We start from the raw sequence: 19247 nt of genomic DNA, 5'->3' as shown, positions 1-19247 counted from the left end.
CCACAGAAGAAGTGAGAGTCCATTTGTTACATTTATTTATTTATTATTTTTGGCTGTGCTGGGTCTTTGTTGCTGCACGTGGGTAAGGCCTCTAATATTATTGTAATCCTACAGAAAAAGGAAATATCTTTCATAAGGATTGTTATGGTCTAAATTATATTCCTCTAAAATTCATATTTTGAAGCTTTAAACTGCATGAAACCAAATTTAGAGATAGGGACTTTAAGGAAGTAAAGTTAAATGAGATCATAAGGGTAGGGCCTCAATCCCACAGGATTGGTGTCCTCATAAGAAGAAGAGACACCAGAGAGCTTGGTCTCTTCACATGTGCACAGAGGAAAGATTATATCAGGGCACAGTGACAGGAGGCCATCTGCAAACCAGGAAGAGAGGGCTCCCCCGAAGTCAACCCTACTGGCACCTTGATCTTGGACTTCGAGCCTCCAGAACGGTGAGAAAATAAATGTTTGTTGTTGAAGCCTCCCATTCTTACTATGATATCTTGTATGGCAGCCTGAGCTGACTAATATAAAGACTTCTTTTTAATTCAATCAGAGTAGTCATTGGGGGCTCAGAGTCAAATTTAAATTTCATTAAGAAACCCCACATTTGTCCTTGGAGTAAGAATATTTCAATTCATTTCACTAATGAGTACTTTGAACAGTGTTTGACCTTCAACAGTGTTTGAAGAACAGTGACAGTTTCTTTTCTTCCTCTATAGGTAAAGTTATTTTATTTTTCCTTTGGCTTATTTTAAGATTTTTTTTTTTTTGCTTTTGTTTTCTACAGTTTAAATATTATATGCCTAGCTAAGAGTCTCTGGCATTTTTCCTGCTTGGTGTGTTGTCTGAGCTTCCAGATCCGTGGTTTGGTGCCTGTAATTAATTGTGGAAAATTCTCAGCTACTATTTCCTTTTTATTTTAAATTCCTGCTCCTTTCTTTTCTTCTCTTTCCTTCCCTCCTTCCTTCCTTCCTTCTTTCCTTTCTTTCTTCCTTCCTTTGCTTCTGATATTCCAGTTACACATAAGTTACACATTTGTAATTCTTACACAGTTATTGGATACTCTGTCTTTTCATTCCTTTTTCTCTCTGCATTTCAATTTAGGGAGTTTTATTGGTGTATTTTCAAGTTCAGCAATTCTTTCCTCAGCCTTGTCATGCTGACTGGTAAGCACCTCAAAGTTAATCTTAATTTCTGTTACAGTGCTTTTGATAGCATTTGCTTCTGATTCTTTCTTAGAGTTTCCATATTTCTGCTTATATTGCTCATCTGTTCTTGCATGTTATCTAATTTTTCCACTTGTGCCCTTAACATGAGTCATAGTTATTTAAATATCCTGTGTGTTAATTACAACATCAGTGTTATATATGAGTTTGGTTCTGATATTTTATTTGTGTCTTGAGTGTATGTTCCTGCTTTTTGGTATGCCTTGAAATCTGTTGTTGAAAGCCTGGGATATTATAATGGATAATAGGAATTGAGGCAAATAGGCCTCTGGTGTAAGTATTCATGTTTATCTGGCTAGAACTTAGTGTTTAATGTTTGTTTTAGACAGAGGTACCAGAGGCTTCAAATTTCTTAGTGGTCTGTTTTTGTCTCCCTTCTTGACTTTAGGCTTTCCTAAGGACTCATTTTATTAAAAAAAAAAAATGAAGTAGATTTTTTTTCCTTTTATATGCAATGATTTGTGAATGACCTTTTGCAAAATAAAGGCCATGATAGTAATATGTGTAATAATATCTTATTAAAAGGGCTTCCTAAATGAGTTATAAAACAGATGTAGTTTTGAAAATGCTCAGAGCCAGTTTTGGTTAAGAAATATCTTATTAAATATCTGATTTAATTACTGGAATTTAGATCCAGGATAATATTTCACCTTCTCGAATCTGATTACTTGAGAATTTCTTATTAAAAGTACCTTGCTAAAAAAACTAGGCTGCTTTCTGGAATTTTTCATTGCATTTCCAAGTCAGAGAAAGCAACTTCCTCAAAGAGAGAAAAAGTCCTGCAAGTAAGATGATTAAAAAAAAATACTCTGCTAAGATGCCATTCATTCAGTGACCATCATTTACCAGATTTTACTCAAATTTCATTTACTATCTATATACAGATGGGGGAAAATTTGAGGAAAAAAGATCAAGCACAATTCTAGGTAAGTGATTTCATGCCAAACCACAGGTCATGAGTGCATATATGCAGAATAAAGTATCAAAGAACATAAGAATTGCCTCGGTCCTTAAATGCTATAGGTTCACTGCTTCCAACAATTTTGATGTTGGAATGCTATTCTCTTGAAATCTGAGAAATACAGAATTCGTGTTCGAATATGTTTGGAAAATATTTTGAGCCATATCTACCTCACTCATTTGCTCAGTCAAGGTTCCAACGTGTCTCACACTAACTTGTTTTAAATCATGCATTACCGATGAGAGTTATATCACCTCCCCCCAAGGAATGAATATTGGCTCTTGGGGGCTGAAAAATTCTTAGATAATACAATAGTTTGTGGCCCTCCCAAGCTAAACTCTACTGGACAACAAAGACAGATATTTGTTTGTGGTATTAAAATTCCATGGGTGGGAAGGGGGATTAAAAAATATCTAAAAGTCTCTTTAGGAGATAAAGAAAATTAGATTGTGAAATGCTATTTCTAAAGCATTTTCCCCTAAATTTTTAATTTATGGCACTTCTATAAAAATTAATAGCATAAAAATTATATACAATTTCCCTAATATATATTAAGGAAAATATCATTAACAGTAGTATTCATTTAGATAGCCATTGGAAATTTAGGTGATCTTTGGGGAAAAAATGAAGTATACTCAATTCACATCATAAATCATGCAATTCCAGAAGGTTTAAAAGAATAAATGTTTACATATTAGTAGGCTTACTTTTCAGGCAAGTGGGTAAGTGGAGAACAGACAAAAGCCAAAACAAAGATGTTTACTTTGACTTCAAAATCTCTTCTGGCGTACTGAATTTTCTCCAAGAATTTGATTCTACCTCTTTAAAAGAGAAGTACTGAAGGCTTTTCCCTCCTTACCTAAAATACTGGGCTTTCTGCACAGAAATAAAATTTTAAAAAAAGACCTGAAGCATTTTAAGAAAGTTTTCACTATCTCCCTTTATTCAGCCTCCCTTCTCCTCCTGTGATCTTGCCTGCTGTTTAGAGACAAACCCTCTGGTTTCCACAGGGTACCCACTGCACTGTGCTCCACACCACAGCCTAGGCTGCAACTTCCTCCCTTGGTTTCTTCTACTGGTGTTCACTCTTTTACATGTTATCTTCTACAAACTTATTGAATTATGTTCAGTGATGAACATACTCTTCTTCCACTTACTATAATTAATTCCTTTTTTTTAAAACCACTATTCTAACTTTACTAATATTTCAAAGGAGAAGAAAACAAAATGTTTTTCTCAGTCCTCCACCCTAAACCTCTCATGAACTGTTGTTAAAAAATAACTAAAATTTTGATTTCATTCAAGCAATCTGTATTTATACCAATAGTCACCCTATCCAAGCAAGCCTTAATTCCCCTGTGGAGAGAGAGATTTCACTGCTGGCTCCTCTGAATGAAGAAAACATGAGGCAGAAGTGGTGCAATGCTGTTGATATGTTTTAGGCCATAAAATCCACAAAAATTAGCTTTAGATTGTCCTTTTTCATAATTTTATATAGTTTTACTAAATCAGGAACACATGATAATTTATTTTATAAAACACATGCACCTCTAAAGCAATGGTTGAAGACTTTTTAGAAATTTCAAAATATTCAATTAAAACTAATACATTAGCATACTAAGATATTATCTTTACTTAGAATTCATAATAAGAATATCAAATTTCAAAGAAACTTAGGATCTTATAAAATAAATGGGAATGTATTTATATACAAATATATACAAGTTTTAGTAAAAGTGTTTTAAATTAAAGATAATATTTTTGGTGGAGTAAAATGAGTGTGTGTGTGTATATATATATATATATGTAGTGAATGTGCATATATAATTGAACATATATACATATATATTTATATTTTTTTATATTTTATATATTATTTAGTATGAGGTGTTTAATCTTGCAGATATTAACAAGAATGTTTCATATAAACAAAACCTGTGAGTGGATGTAAAGTATGACACTTTTAACATTCAATACCATAAAAACAAATTCAGTGTAAGAACAAATTATGCAGTAAACAGATTGTTTTTGTTTTTAAGCAAAGTCTTTGAAATGTGCTATTACTGTACGATAACTTTAGAATAAATTATGAGTGTTTTGATATCATTTATGTGTTATTGAAAATAGTAAGGAAAAACAATGTTTTCAACACCTCATTTGCATTGATGCCTCTTTGATCACTTCATTAAAAATGTGTTAATTGAATGGAATGTATATTCATTGAGAAAGCTGACTCCATTCTAGTATATATGCTTCATACTATTTACATGTGAATTTAAACAAACAGCTAAAAAATATCTGCTGCTTAAATGATATGGGAGAAATTAGCTAACATTTTTCTGGATGCTACTACCATGAAAGCATGCGTTACTACAATTTTAACAAAGGTAATTAATTTTTAACATTTTATTATTTACTGGAAAGATATATATTTTCAGTGGCACCCAAACATAAATACATTTTTATTACCCTTCATGTAACAGAAGTAAGACATTATAAAGACTCTATAACACTAATGAGAATTATAGTGCCACAGTATTCCATATATAGCTGATAAGTGTTGGACTCCATCTAAGAAGATTGGATCAAAAAGACCTGTAGCACACCTTGGTCATAGGCCAGTTTCACCTATGACAAAATCATAGAACATTCAACACATGACAGCATTTTAGCAAAGAAAAATAGAAGTTAGTTTTTAAAGTAGAGGAGGCACTTCTTTTTTGGTAGTGTAATTTTGTGGAATTTTTCTATATAAAGTCTCTCAAAATAATTTTCAAACCAAAAAAACAGTGTTTCTCATTTTAACTTGAAAAATGTCCCCAGCTACAAACAAAGCATTTTTTGGACTTGTTCTGTTTTCTACACTCACTTTCTTCACAAGAGTTTATCATGAGGCTTCAAAGAACATCTGAAACTTGCAACTCCTACATGTTGTCTTCAGCCTAGACTTTTTCCATAAACTTTGGACCATAAATCTAATTCTATATTTCACACTTCCACTTCGTTACCCAACAAGCAATTCAAGCTTAAAATGTTGAATTTGCTCTATCCCGAGGCTTTCTCTTCTCAGTTATTGCCAACCTCTACCTTTTGATTGCTCAAGTCAAAAATATTGGAAACATCCTTGACATTTATCTTCCTTTTAGACAATTTGATCCATCAGGAAATCCTATTGCTTCTACAATTTGCCACCATCTCCACTGCTCTGTCACCCTCATCCAAACTACTGTCATCTATAGACTCTGCTATTATATGTGTCTGCTTCTACTCTTGTCCCCTGTAGATTACTGAATACACCTAAATAGAGATCCTCTGTGATGCTGTGAATTATATCATGTGTCCTCTCAAAACCAATCAAATTGCAAATTACATCAAATCACTTGCCTCTAGCATCTAATAGCTTACCTTTCTGACCTCATTTCCTTCTATTCTTCTCTTTTATTACTTTGCTCCAGCCACCTCCTTGCTTTTCTCATTCATATAAAAACTGTCTACATCTTAGGACTTTTGCATTTGCTTTTTCCTCTCATGGAATATTTTTCTCCCATATCTCTAAATGCCTAGCTGCCTGAAATCCATCTTTTCTTTTCTTTTTTTCACTAAAATGTCATCCCTTCCTAGATACTTTTCATTTACCGTCTAAATGAACTTGCAAATCACCATCCTCCTCCATGAACTCCTTAACCCCTGTTCTGATCTGTTTATCATCTGTTTCACCTCACTAGATTGTGGGGTTCATGAGATCATTATTTCCCTCCTATCCCTAATGTATCAAAAAAAGTTTGACATGTAGAAGGTGCTAAATATTGTATATATCATTGAATGAATGAAAAAATGAATTCATATTAAAATTTAAAATTTGACATTTAAAATAGTGGAATAAAAATATATAATTGGAATATTCAAGAGATCATTATGTTATTAATATGACTATAGCAATAAGAAATAAAGTCATTACTTTCAAAAAACAGTTTGGCCATATAAAGTGATAAGACTACATGGAATAAAATATTTAGAGTAAAATTGTTTAAAATGTCAGTCAGTTTAGCAGAAAGATGGATTATCTTGATGACATCACCTTAAAATATTTATGTTTAGTGTGCTTTTAGATTACTCTAAGATATTCTTGGGTGTTAAAGTTGGTAATTTTAGTTGATTAAAATTTTTCTATGTCATTACCAATATGTCTCTGACTCAAGTCAGAGAAGTATCTCCACCTAGGCATGGGACAACTTGATTCCCTTACCCTCTTAATTGAATTTGAATTACAAAAATAGTTTGGGTAATTCTTGGTTGCTTAAGTGAGATGAAACTAGAAAAAAAAATCATCCAGACTAAACAGACTATTTAACTGAAAGAAATACTTCTATAGGTCTGCAGGTGGTAACCACACATAGTTTCTCTCCTGCAAGTTAGTGATGTGATTAATATGTGAGCCTATATAAATCTTAGTTACTCAGAGAAGGGAAAAAGCCTGAGGATTCAAGCCCTTCTTACTGTGCAAAAAGGAAGGAGGTCTTCAAAATCACTCTATTTTCAGTATGAAGGGTTAATTCCCCAGGTGTCTTCAATCTCATTAGGAGTGGTCAGCATTTTAACAGTAAGCTTATTCTTCTTCCAATAAGGGTCCATTTAACTTCTGACCTGGGTCTAAAGTCCATGATTTATTTAGGCCTTACATCTTCTTCTTCAGGAATAAAGTTGAGCCTGAGCCCTTGGTGTAATACCTGGAACTTCAAAAGTCTGGACCCAGCCAAAATGTTCAATTCAGGCCCAGAAACCAGGCATAGACTCACTTCTCCCTTAACGGATATGAAGGTGAATTTACACCCTGGGTTGAAGACATACCTCCTCTAGGATTTATTATTGTCATTATATGCCAGAGGGGTTCTCACTGTGGAATTAAATCACATTCTTCCCCAAACTCCTTGGCTCCATTGATACCTCAACTTTTACAACCATTGTCTATCTTGAACTATATTTATTCTATCTCTTCTATGTTTTGGTTATTCACCATGAGAAAGCCTCAAACTCCCAGGTCATCCTTTACTACTATAAACTTCAAAAAGCTCTGCACAGCCACTAAATAGCATCTACTGCCTTTTCAATTCTACTATTAAGGGATTTGGGGCTGTTTCCAGGTTTTGATTTTTAATATTACTAGTAATGCTAGAAACACTGTTGTACATGTCTCCTTGCGTGCATGTGCATGCACTTCTGTGGAGTATATGCCAGATAAAATATAAGTACAGCCATATATCCCCTCCCTCTTGGACCTCCCCGCATACCATATAGGTCATCACAGAACACTGAGCTGAGCTCCCTGAACTATAGCAGATTCCCACTAGCTATCTATTTTACACATGGTAGTGTATTTATGTTAAACCTAATCTCCCAATTCATCCCACCTTCTCCTTCCCCCTCTGTGTCCATATGTCCGTTCTCTACATCTGCATCTCTACTCCTGCCCTGGAAATAGGTTCATCTGTACTATTTTTCTAGATGCCACATACATGCATTAATATATATTTGTTTTTCTCTTCCTGACTTACTTCACTCTGTATGACAGACTCTAGCTCCATCCACATCTCTACAAATGACCCAATTTCACTAACACAACATAGTAAAGTAATTATACTCCATGAAAAAAATAATAAACTACTCTATACTTTAAAAAGAAAAAAATACATCCAGTTAAATTTGAATTTTAGATAAACAACAAGTATTTTTATTATAAATATTCCCAAATGTCCTCCCAACCCTACTCTCTTGAATTCACAGTCCATGATTGGCAAAATCACTTACATCATCTATCTTTTTTTTGTAGCTCATCTGAAGACACCACAGTAACAGAAGTCTTTTCAAGTAATGACTATTTCTCCCTGAGTCTTTACATCCCTGTGACTGGAGGCTGGTATGCATGTTCCTTGTTCTTTATTGTTAATTTCAAATCATTCTCTCACCTTCCTCCTTTAAACCCCTCAGTTTTTTTCTTTTCTTTTATTTATTTATTTTTTTGCGGTACGCGGGCCTCTCACTGCTGTGGCCTCTCCCATTGCGGAGCACAGGCTCCGGACGCGCAGGCTCAGCGGCCATGGCTCACGGGTCCAGCCGCTCCGCGGCATGTCGGATCTTCCCTTCCCGGACCGGGGCACGAACCTGCGTCCCCTGCATCGACAGGCAGACTCTCAACCACTGCGCCACCAGGGAAGCCCTAGACCCCTCAGTTTTGAAACACGTTACCCGGTTGTATTATCCAGTACTACTCATTAAAAGTCTAATCAAGCAACCCTTTAGCATACTCCCCCTAATTTCTTTGACAGTTTAACTCCTGGCTCTTTATGACTTTCTCCAACAGTAATCACATTTTAATGTCTGGAGATTTCAATAATTATATGGTTAATATCTTCAACATTCTGGCTCCTCTAGTCCTTGAAGTCTTCTCCTCCAATAATCTCAGCTACCCATATCTATGATCACACCCTAGATCTGTTTATTACTAACACGGGAGCTCTCCTGGTTTTCATCTTGTCTTTTGGATGATTACGTCTCAGATTCTTTTTCTGGATCCTTCTGGTTCCTTTTCTTCTCCAAGACATGAGTGTTGGGATGCTCAGTCCTTGGCAACTTTCTTTGACATGGTGCCCTCTTTGGAATGCTGCCAGTCTCATAGCTTTAATCAGCATCCATATTTTGATTAAAATCTACATTTATATTATTTATATATTCAGCTCAGATATCAGTTCTAGTCTTAAATCATATATTCTCCTGAATAACTACGGACATTTCAAGCTGTACATGTTTAAAACTGATCTCTTCATATTCACCCCAACCTGCTCTACTTGTAGTCTTCCTCTTCATAATTTAAAAGAACTGCTTTCATGCAATTACTAAGGCAAAAACTTATCAGTAATCTTTGATTTTTCTTTCTTTCACATCCCATATCTATTTTAGAAGGAAGTCCTCTTATCTCTATCGTCAAACTAGATTTAGAATCTGATCATTTCTCATCATCTCAGCTGCTGGAGCCCTGGTTCAATTTGCCATTCTTTCTCACTCAGATTATAGCAATAGCCTACCAACAGGTTTTCTTAATTCTACCTTTGCCCAGTTAGTTGAAAGTCTGTCTCCTACACTCCAGCTAGAGACATAACAATTAAGACATATTTCAGACTATGCTAATTTTCTCCTTAAAATTCTTAAATGGCTCCCATTTCACTCAGGCTAAAAGCAGATTCTTTAAAATGACCCTGTAATTCCTTAGACTTTCAGCCCCCCGTTTATCTCTCTGACTTCATTTCCATTTTCCATTCCCTCACTTTTCTCTGGCCACACTGTCCTCTTTGCCAGGCCATAAATGCACCAGGCAGATGCCTACCTTAGGCCTTTGCAACAGATCTTCCTTTGGCCTGGCGCACTCTTTCCCAACTTATAGGCAGACCAGTTTTCTCATGTTCTTTGTCTATTCTCAATTATCTTATTCTCAGTGACTGACCACACTGTATAAACTGCACAAATCTCCTCTTATTACTGCAAATTTTCCACACTCTGCTCTAATATATTAATATTAATATATTAAAATTATATATATCATAGTTTATTACACTGTTATTTAACTATGTCCTCCCTTTGGAATATAAGACTGAAGAGACATAAGATACCTGGCCCACAGTGGATGCTCCATACGTATTTGCTGTATTAATAAAATAAATATTCCATTGAGTAAACTAAGTATCTTTTTAAAGTGCACCAGTAATGCAAGCGTTTGCTTTCTCTAGGCAATCCTAATCTTGTCAATAGTTACCAAACATCATTTTCTTATGATAACTAAATATTGTTATTTGTATTCACTGACATGTAGAGACAGCTTGGTTGAGAGTAGTACTCATAACTTCAAGTTCTGAAACTAATTGATTGCACAAAATTTTATCTAGAGCTGGAGCATTTCTCTTGTCCCTTCCCATTCCCTCTTCACTGAGCTAATTGTACTTCAACTTTAGCATTCCTTCATAAGAAAAGATGTCCCTGTACCCCGTTACCAGATAAAGTTACCATTATAAACTCTTTATTATACTTTACTTCACTCTCATAATACTTTTTATAATAGTAATTAAATAATTGTTTCATTCCCCATTTGTCTCTTCCCAATAAATATAAGTTCCATGAAAACCAGGATTAGCCATATTATATTTCTTAAATGTCCACTTATAACTTGTCAAGTTATCCCTAGTAACTACTGAATTACTTTAAAATATACCCAATAATTATTTGTTGAATTAATTTTTTTATAGAAAAAGATCAATGACTTTTTAATAAGCACTACTTTATTTTCTGACATATAATCAATTATTATTTTCTTTTTTTGCTGATGACAATTACAAAGCATTCTCAATAATGTTGATTACTAAGAATAATATCCCATATCATCTAATCACCTAAATTTTAACTTGACAAGACTTGTAATATATTATGTATTTGTGTATATGTATATAAACATGAAACATTACATTTCTTAAGTGTTCAATAAATGGAATATTCCAACTTGTTAAATGATCTGTTTAATATAATATGAATATTAAAATTGTCTATTCTAGTTTTACTCATGAAGTATTAATGGTGAGATCTAACTGGACACAGAAACTGAGGGGCATAGAGAAGTCATATATCTTTCAGAATTTACTCCAATCGTATTTATTCGTTCAATTTCATAAAATATGTTTAGCCTTATACTATCACTTATGCTGATGTTTTTATGAAGTTCGTAATTTTTGATATATGGTATATTATATTTTAGTAGAAATTGCATATTACTAATTCATAATACTGTCATTCAAAATAAGTTATTTTCTTAGATTACACATGGAAAAAAATTCCCCGGGGGTTCCCAAACACAATCTCTAAATTTTTAAAAAATATATAATTAGACTTATCAATTAGTTTCTGAAAAAGCACTAAAATACATGGTCTTATCACCTCAAGAAAGAATAAAAATATACATCAAAGCCACACTATTACTGCAATTGATACACTCAGTCATCTACTGTAGAGTATAGCACTTATCTCTATAGGAATACTTATTTTTATCAATCAAGAATACCGAACAGGAATGACTTTTCAGCAATCTCACCAGGGCAGTCACGCCTTTCTAGTTTGAAACCTGCTATAAAATATGTCTTTGGCTATCAAACCTCCATGCTAAGCAGAGCTCAAAATACTAGCTCAAATTAGTTTGGGAGAGGGCAAATAGCTCTATTTGGTCTTGACTGAGTTTTAAAAGACTTACTTCAGTTAGAAAATTGGGTAAAAGCTTACTGTGTCTAAATTCTACATTTAATAATCTTCTGAAATTTTATGGTGAAAAAAACATGTTCTACACATTTCATCCAAGGCTTAATCAGTGGTAAGTATAAAGTGAGAATGTATAAATATTAATTGTAGAATAAATATTATTCCAGAATAAGTAAGTACAACTATAAAACAACTTAAAAAAATTAAGCCTAATATATAGACTATTCCTGAACAGGTAAAAAATCTAAAATTTAATTTAAAATTATCCTTTTCATGGAATATTATTTTAATTAAGTTTTACATTATTTCCTTATATCATTATGATTTATGATATTTAATATTTTTAATTTCTCTTTTTACAAAAAATGTAGCAAACATAGGCCACCAGAAGAGAAATAATACATTTTGTAATCTGCATTAAGGAAACATATTAGTATCTTTTGATGTTGGAAGAATCCTATTAGAAAATTTCATTTACTGGTGGCCTTTTTGCACTGACTAAAGAACATGATTTAACATACATACAAAAATATGAAACAGTGCCTGTCATTCAGGATCCAGATTTGCTATATGGATTTCACATTATGAATTACAGTTTTCATAAATTTACTATCACTTTCATTTGATTTTTAAGCTTCTATATCAATTTACATCTTGAAGCAAGGATTCCAATTTTTATTAACTTAGTTTTGAATTCAGTCTCCACAAAGGACCGGGAAGTTTTAACAAACTTAAAATGTACAAAGATAAACAATGAAATGATCTATTGAAATATTAATAAGGTCTAGAGACTGAGTATTTCTAGAATATACAGGAAAATTTTACACAATACTTTTCCCTATTTACATATTCATAGACAGGTCTGAGGAAATGATGTGGTCCAATTCCTGAACAGAAGATAAATATAAACACTAGAAAAACTAAATGATTGGTCTTAGATCATATGAGCCAGATGGCAGCAATAATGGACCAGGGCCATGTTGCCTAACATCCAATGTTCTACATGTACGACTTAATTAGTTTTACATCATAAAAATAATATATACTAATTACAAAGAATATGAATTAGTAAAACATTAGGAAATCCTCCTGTAATCCAATTAACCATTACTGGCCTCCTGGCCATTCCTCAAACACACTAAGCAGGCTGCTGGCCTAGGCTATAGTTCTAATATCCATTATACTCTGAACACTCTCCTTCAAGAGAGTTACATGATTCACTCCCACACTTCCAATCACACTGGCTCAATTACCGTTTAACACATAGTTCTTCCTCACTACTTGATATTAAAGTGGAAACTCTCTCATGCCCCCCTCACTATATCTATACTATGCTTTTTTTCTTTTATATTGCTTTTTTCATCACTTAATATATTTACATATTTATTTTACTTACTTTTATGCCTCCTCTCACTATATTTCAATCTCCATAAGACTTTGTCCAGTTGATTCACCACTGTATCTCAATCCTTGACAATTCCTGGCAAGTGTTAGGTCCTAGAATATATAAATATCACTAATCTGAACCCCTCCCCCTGCAAAAATTGAACTTTAAATGTTTCTTCCGTTCATGATCTGGGCAACATAAATTAAGACCATAAACAGCCTTAGACTTGAAAGAGCAAGAGGAGAGAGCAATTTCTAGAACCAGAAACAGAGTGGACTGTATGGGGAGAACAACTCGACTGGAGATGAAACTTTAGTCTGAGGATGCCTCTAGGAACATACAATGAACCATGTAATGAACAATAAATGAATTATCCATGTAAGAAGAGCACATAAGGAGCAGTTACAGATACTGACATGAAAACTACAGAAGAGACAGAAATATGCATTCTTTAAAAATATTTAAGAATAATTTATCAAAAAGAGCTCAAATAAAAATTTGGTAGAATGTCACATTTTACCACTGAATTAAAAAATATAGTTAAAAAGGATGTTTTCTTACAGAAAACACAACTGACAAAATAGAAGCAAAAGACCAGAGAAACTGAAGGAACAGTCTAATACCTTTGCCCAAAAACAAAATCCAACCAAAAAATGTAAAATATTTTAGGCTCATGTTGGACCAAATCTTTCTAAAGCAGATGTTCACTATATTATGTAATTTTTCTAAAGCAGAGGGACTGCGTACTGCCAACTGCCAGAAAGGTCCATTCCAATTCCCTATTCATGGATAGGGGAAAAGACCACTGTGTAGTAATTCTGAATTCCAATGGGCCCACTAGGAGGTGAACTTAGACAAAAATCCATTAATACCTGACCCAAATATGCCCTGACTCTAAGTATAGTCAAGATGATGTGTAAGGTCTTTGAATATTAATATCATCACAGAATTTGAGTGATTTGAACATTTCCCTTTCCCTGGTATAAGTTACATAAGTAAAAGGTCATAATTCTCTTTGAGAGCAGGGTAAGTTAATTCTTACCAAACAGTCTTGATTTTTGAGGCCTGGCCTCTCTTTCAGTCAGTGGGTTATGGGTCAATGTGTCCTGGGTATAAATACTGGTTTAGATCTGGCAACTAGTGAGGAATCAAGATTTTTTACTGGAGTGGCCACTCCAACCATCTGATTATTCATCTTCAATTACTTTTGATCTTAAACATTTACCAACACCTTGTTGGATGCCTATCTGTCTTGTCCATACAGTCCCCATATTATGCTATCATTGTCATGGTTTCTAAGTACTCCTGGCCACCGCTCTGATATTTCTGTTCACTACAATAACTTTGTCCAACTGGTTTCTGAAAGTTAAGCATCCAGATCTTAATCAAATCCAGGTTTGATTAATTAAGGGTCATTTTATGTGGATTGTTCTTAGGGTGGCAAATTCTCTAACAGTATCTCCCTACTGACAGCTTTGACCTGAAGAGGACAGCCACCACTGAGCTTTTCCAAGCTGATGGCTCTCCTCTGAACAGAACATTACTTACTGCTTTGTTAAATGAAATGTTTGCTAGACCCTCTAGTGGCATAACAACCTTTGGTGGGTTTTCCATCCATGGTGTATATGTCATGGTATGCAAACCATCTAAGCCTTTTGTTCCCTTCCTCCACAATGTGCCACAGCTACTGTGATTATTTTACTTCAACTAGTATATACTTTCATTTTTCTCAGAGTCCAAAAATCAGCCTCATAGTGTGTCAGTTGCCAAGGTTTTAAATCCTATGGAACAGAGATACATTCCCATATCAATACACTCTCCTTTATACAATCATTTTTTCTTATCCTCTTGAATTTAGTTTCATACAGACTCTCCAGCTCCCACTGGTAGGTTCTATAGCTTCTTGGGGTATAGACCTTTTTCTCCACGAAAAGACTCTGATGCCCTAGTGAAGTTATGTAATGATTTAGTCCTAGTTATTGGTTTACTGACATGAGGGGAATTGTGGTCATATCCTCAGGGGGATATGTGTTGACTTGCAAGGCAGAGCCTTCTGCATCATCTTCATCATCAAGCAAGAGGGTGGAAAACACTACTCTTTAATAATATGAAGTGCTACTTATGCAGACTAAAAATGTTCTGGGGAATCTGGGTTGATTCAAAGCAGATGTCATCATCACATATTTCAGAGTCCCATGACCCTGGCATGGTGGACCTGCTATGGCTAAAATTTCAACATTCTCTCAACATCTGCCACTGTAACGTAATAAGTCCTGAGCCCAACCCTCATTCTTCTGCCCTGAGCTTGTTCTACAGGATATAAGAATCTTGGGATTGATATATACTATAAATTGACACTACTATATATGAAATAGATAACTAATGACCTACTGTATAGCACAGGGAACTCTACTCAATACTCTGTAATGGCCTATGTGGGAAAAGAATATAAAAAAAACCTGGATATGTGTATATGTATGATTAATTCACTTTGCTGCACACCTGAAACTAACACAACATTGTAAATCAACTATATTCCAATAAAAATTTTAAAAAGAAGAATCTCTTTATATGTTGTCAAAGAGGCTCTCTGGCTTTAGCACTTAGATTTCGGTTGGTTATTAATCACACTCACACTTTCTTCCTATTTCTCCAACCATATCATCTGCTCCCAGAAGCAGCCATCTGGTATCATTGTCCTTATAATTACTATTTCTCCCACGTTTCTCAAACTCCTGATACATTGCATTAATAAATACATTCCCTTTCAGGATTATCTAATCCATGTCATCACTAATTAAAGTTTAACAATTGAATTCTAATTTCATGCCCAGATCTTTCTGAGCTCTACCAATTCACCAGTGATGGGGCTCTAGATGTCTAGTGCTGATACAACTGTACAATCCCATACTAAAATCTGTTTTTTTCAGACATTATGGTATGCCTTTGGTTTCAATACCTACAGGTTAAGAAGAAGACAGTCTTAGTAGATGGGGAAGTTCGTTTGCAATACATTACAATAGAAAATTCAGCTAATCCAAAGGGAGTTCTGGAGTTTGAAGGACCCTTCAGAGTTGTCCCACACTGGGAGAACATGGCTAGGCTCTTTACACCAATATTGACCAGTAATTCTGCCCTAGAAAGAGGACATTACTTTGAGAGGTCATCTTTGGCCAAGAGCAATCACCAAAAGATAGCTCAGATGCAAGCTTTTAGTCACCAACACTCTCAATATCTGGAGGAAGGAGTGCTTTATTACTGCTTTTATTATATATATTTTAAATATTTAATTGATGCCTTTATCATATATGCTTTAAAATATTTATTCTTACACATTTTTCATTCTTATGGTTTATACGCCTAAGACACATTCTTTTCTTTTCCTTAAATAACATGAACAAATAATATGCTAAATTTCTTTTCCTTTGAATATCTTTTAGCATGATACAAGTTTTTCTTTTTTAAGCTCTAAGGTGTATGGGGTTAATAAACACACAGGCAGATAGCTGTTATGTTACTACTCATTAAGTCATTATTATTCATTTTCTTATCATAGTCGTATTCTGATGAAATGGTTTTTAAGTATTTTGTGTTGTTCACTGATGTTTAAAAATATATTTTTGTATCTCCCATTAGATAAGAGCAATAGTTAACACACTCAACAGTCATCATTTCATTTCTAAAATGCCTTAAATGTTCTCAGTAGAATGCTTTAAATAATGCATTTTATTAAATAATATATTCATATCTTCTTTTGAAAAATATTTTGTTTTATCTTTTCCCCTCAAGATTAAAAGTTTTATGTCGGGAGTTTTAAACACTAAATTAACTGGGAAAGGATTCATTTAAGTCCAGTATTGGCTTTCTGGTTTAGATATATTAGATATGACCTCTTCACCAGTTTAATTAAATAGGGTAACTTTTTAAATATTAGTCAAAATCATTTTCTGATCTTGTTGGAATTTTTAAAAACGGGTGCATACCATTTTATTCAGTGACATTAAAGAAGCCAATCAATATAATAGAGGCTCATTTTAAGTTTGTAAATTTAATCACTGTATTCTGACAATAGCTTAACATTATTTCTTTGAGTAATAAAAGGATGATATCTTCCAACCACCTAATCTATCCCTTCATAGGAGTCATGTACTGATTGGTTACTATATGGAAATCATGAAGGGCTTTAGCCCCTGACTGCCTTATTTTATCACCATCTCAGATACTGCCATCATTCTATGAGACTTCAGTAGACTAGACTAAACCATTACAAATGCTGATATACTACGAATTATACTCAGTTCATGACTTCCTAATCGCCAATGAATTTTTCTTCCTCACCTGCTAAAATATGGTCACACTCCATAAATCAGAAATTTTCCATATGCCAAAGCACGAACACAAGAGTCTCATCCTTAACCATAAACTCCCTTTCTTTATAGTACAATTTCTAAACTCATTATAACTTTAAATCTACTGATGTTGATAATCTATCACTTTATTTAATTTCTTCAATTTCTATCATCTATCATTATTCTTATCTTTTTGCAGGCACCATGAATTCACCTTCATCCTTTCTTTTTCTTTTTCTCATTCCACCTGCCTGGCAAGACCTCATCCTTCAATGAAACTTATGTATACTATTTCAGTGGCCACACTGTCAATCTAAGCATAATTGGAGGAAATCAAGTACCCAAGATGACTGAGGTAACTATATCTTAAAGATCACCAAACTCAGTGGCTCTTCATACCGATGATTTCATAATTAAATCTCTCTTCTCAAACTTCTCACTTCTCCATACGTCCAAGTTGCTATTCTAGTTATTGACCAGCTACTCTGTTTTATTTTAAAAAATATAACACAGACTGTATCTTTCTATTCACTGAATGTACACACATGTAGGCCTTTGCAACTGTTTTCTCTCCTCATAACAATAAAGAATCCTTCCTTTCAAAATCCAATTTTTCCTCAATAGTTCATCATTTGATACCCTATTTCTATTTTACTACTTAACATCTCTTCCCATCAGCTTAGTCACTCAATCATTCCTATGCCATACAAATATAATTTAGGTATGCCCATTAAAATATACAAGTGCACGCACGCACATACACACACACACACACACACACACACACACACACACACACACAAGCAAACAAATGAACTACATCTATTGGCCCTATTACTCCTTAAATCTTAAATCCTTAAATCCTTAAATCTGCTGGCCGCTACACACCAGTGGCTGCTATTCAAGAAGTGATGCAAATATTATGGGTCAATTTCTTATCTTCCGTTCATTTTTCACCTTACTACAATGTGCTCTCCTCTTCTACCAAGCTACTAAAACTGCATTACAAATTCACCCATACACATTGCAAAATACAGTAGGTCCCTTTCAGTCTTTAACCCCTAATATCTCTCATTAGCAATTAACTTATTTGATAACTGCTTTACTTTATACATATTCTATTACATTCTATGCATTACAAGCTTTATTTTTTTCCTACTTTCTTGGCCATTGTTTCTCATACCTTTTTCCAGGCTTGCTCTTTTTCACAGTGCATTATGTGTAGAAGAGATCCATGTTAGTTCAAAGTAAAACAAAATTTAAAACTATAATAAGACAAAAAACTCATAATAAATTAATAAAATAAAAATAAGGGGCTTCCCTGGTGGCACAGTGGTTGACAGTCTGCCTGCCGATGCAGGGGACACGGGTTCGTGCCCCAGTCCAGGAAGATCCCACATGCCGCGGAGCAGCTAGGCCTGTGAGCCATGGCCGCTGAGCCTGCGCGTCTGGAGCCTGTGCTCCGCAACGGGAGAGGCCACAACAGTGAGACGCCCGCGTACCGCAAAAAAAAAAAAAAAAAAAAAAAAAAAAAGCCAAAATAAACCAAAATAATAAAATAATAACGATGATAAATGCTTATCAAGCACTTATTTTGTGCAAGGCAGCTTGCGAAGTTACTTTATATGGATTATCTTATTCACAACAACTCTCTTACATAGATACTTCTGTCACCTAAATTTGGAGATGATGAAACTAAGGACAGAGTGTGACTGGGTCAAGATATGATGCAGCTCCTCTCTTTCTTCTCATTCAATGTTCTTTCCCTGTGATCTCGAACAAATCTATAGCGTTAAATGGCATCTCCAGGTCATGACTCCCAAAACTAACATCTCCTGTTCAAACTTCTCTATTAGATTTAACACATACATACATTCAGGTACCTCTTTTATAGTTACACTCAGATGCTTTTTAGGCATCTCTTTTCTTTTCGAACACATTTTATTTATTTATTTATTTATTTATTTATTTATTTATTTATTTATTTATTTATTGCTGTGTTGGGTCTTTGTTGCTGCACATGGGCTTTCTTTA

The sequence above is a fragment of the Tursiops truncatus genome, chromosome 5 (assembly GCF_011762595.2).
Source record: "Tursiops truncatus isolate mTurTru1 chromosome 5, mTurTru1.mat.Y, whole genome shotgun sequence".
Taxonomy (NCBI): domain Eukaryota; kingdom Metazoa; phylum Chordata; class Mammalia; order Artiodactyla; family Delphinidae; genus Tursiops; species Tursiops truncatus.
The sequence above is the reverse complement of the archived record's forward strand: the minus strand, read 5'-3'. Positions refer to the sequence as shown.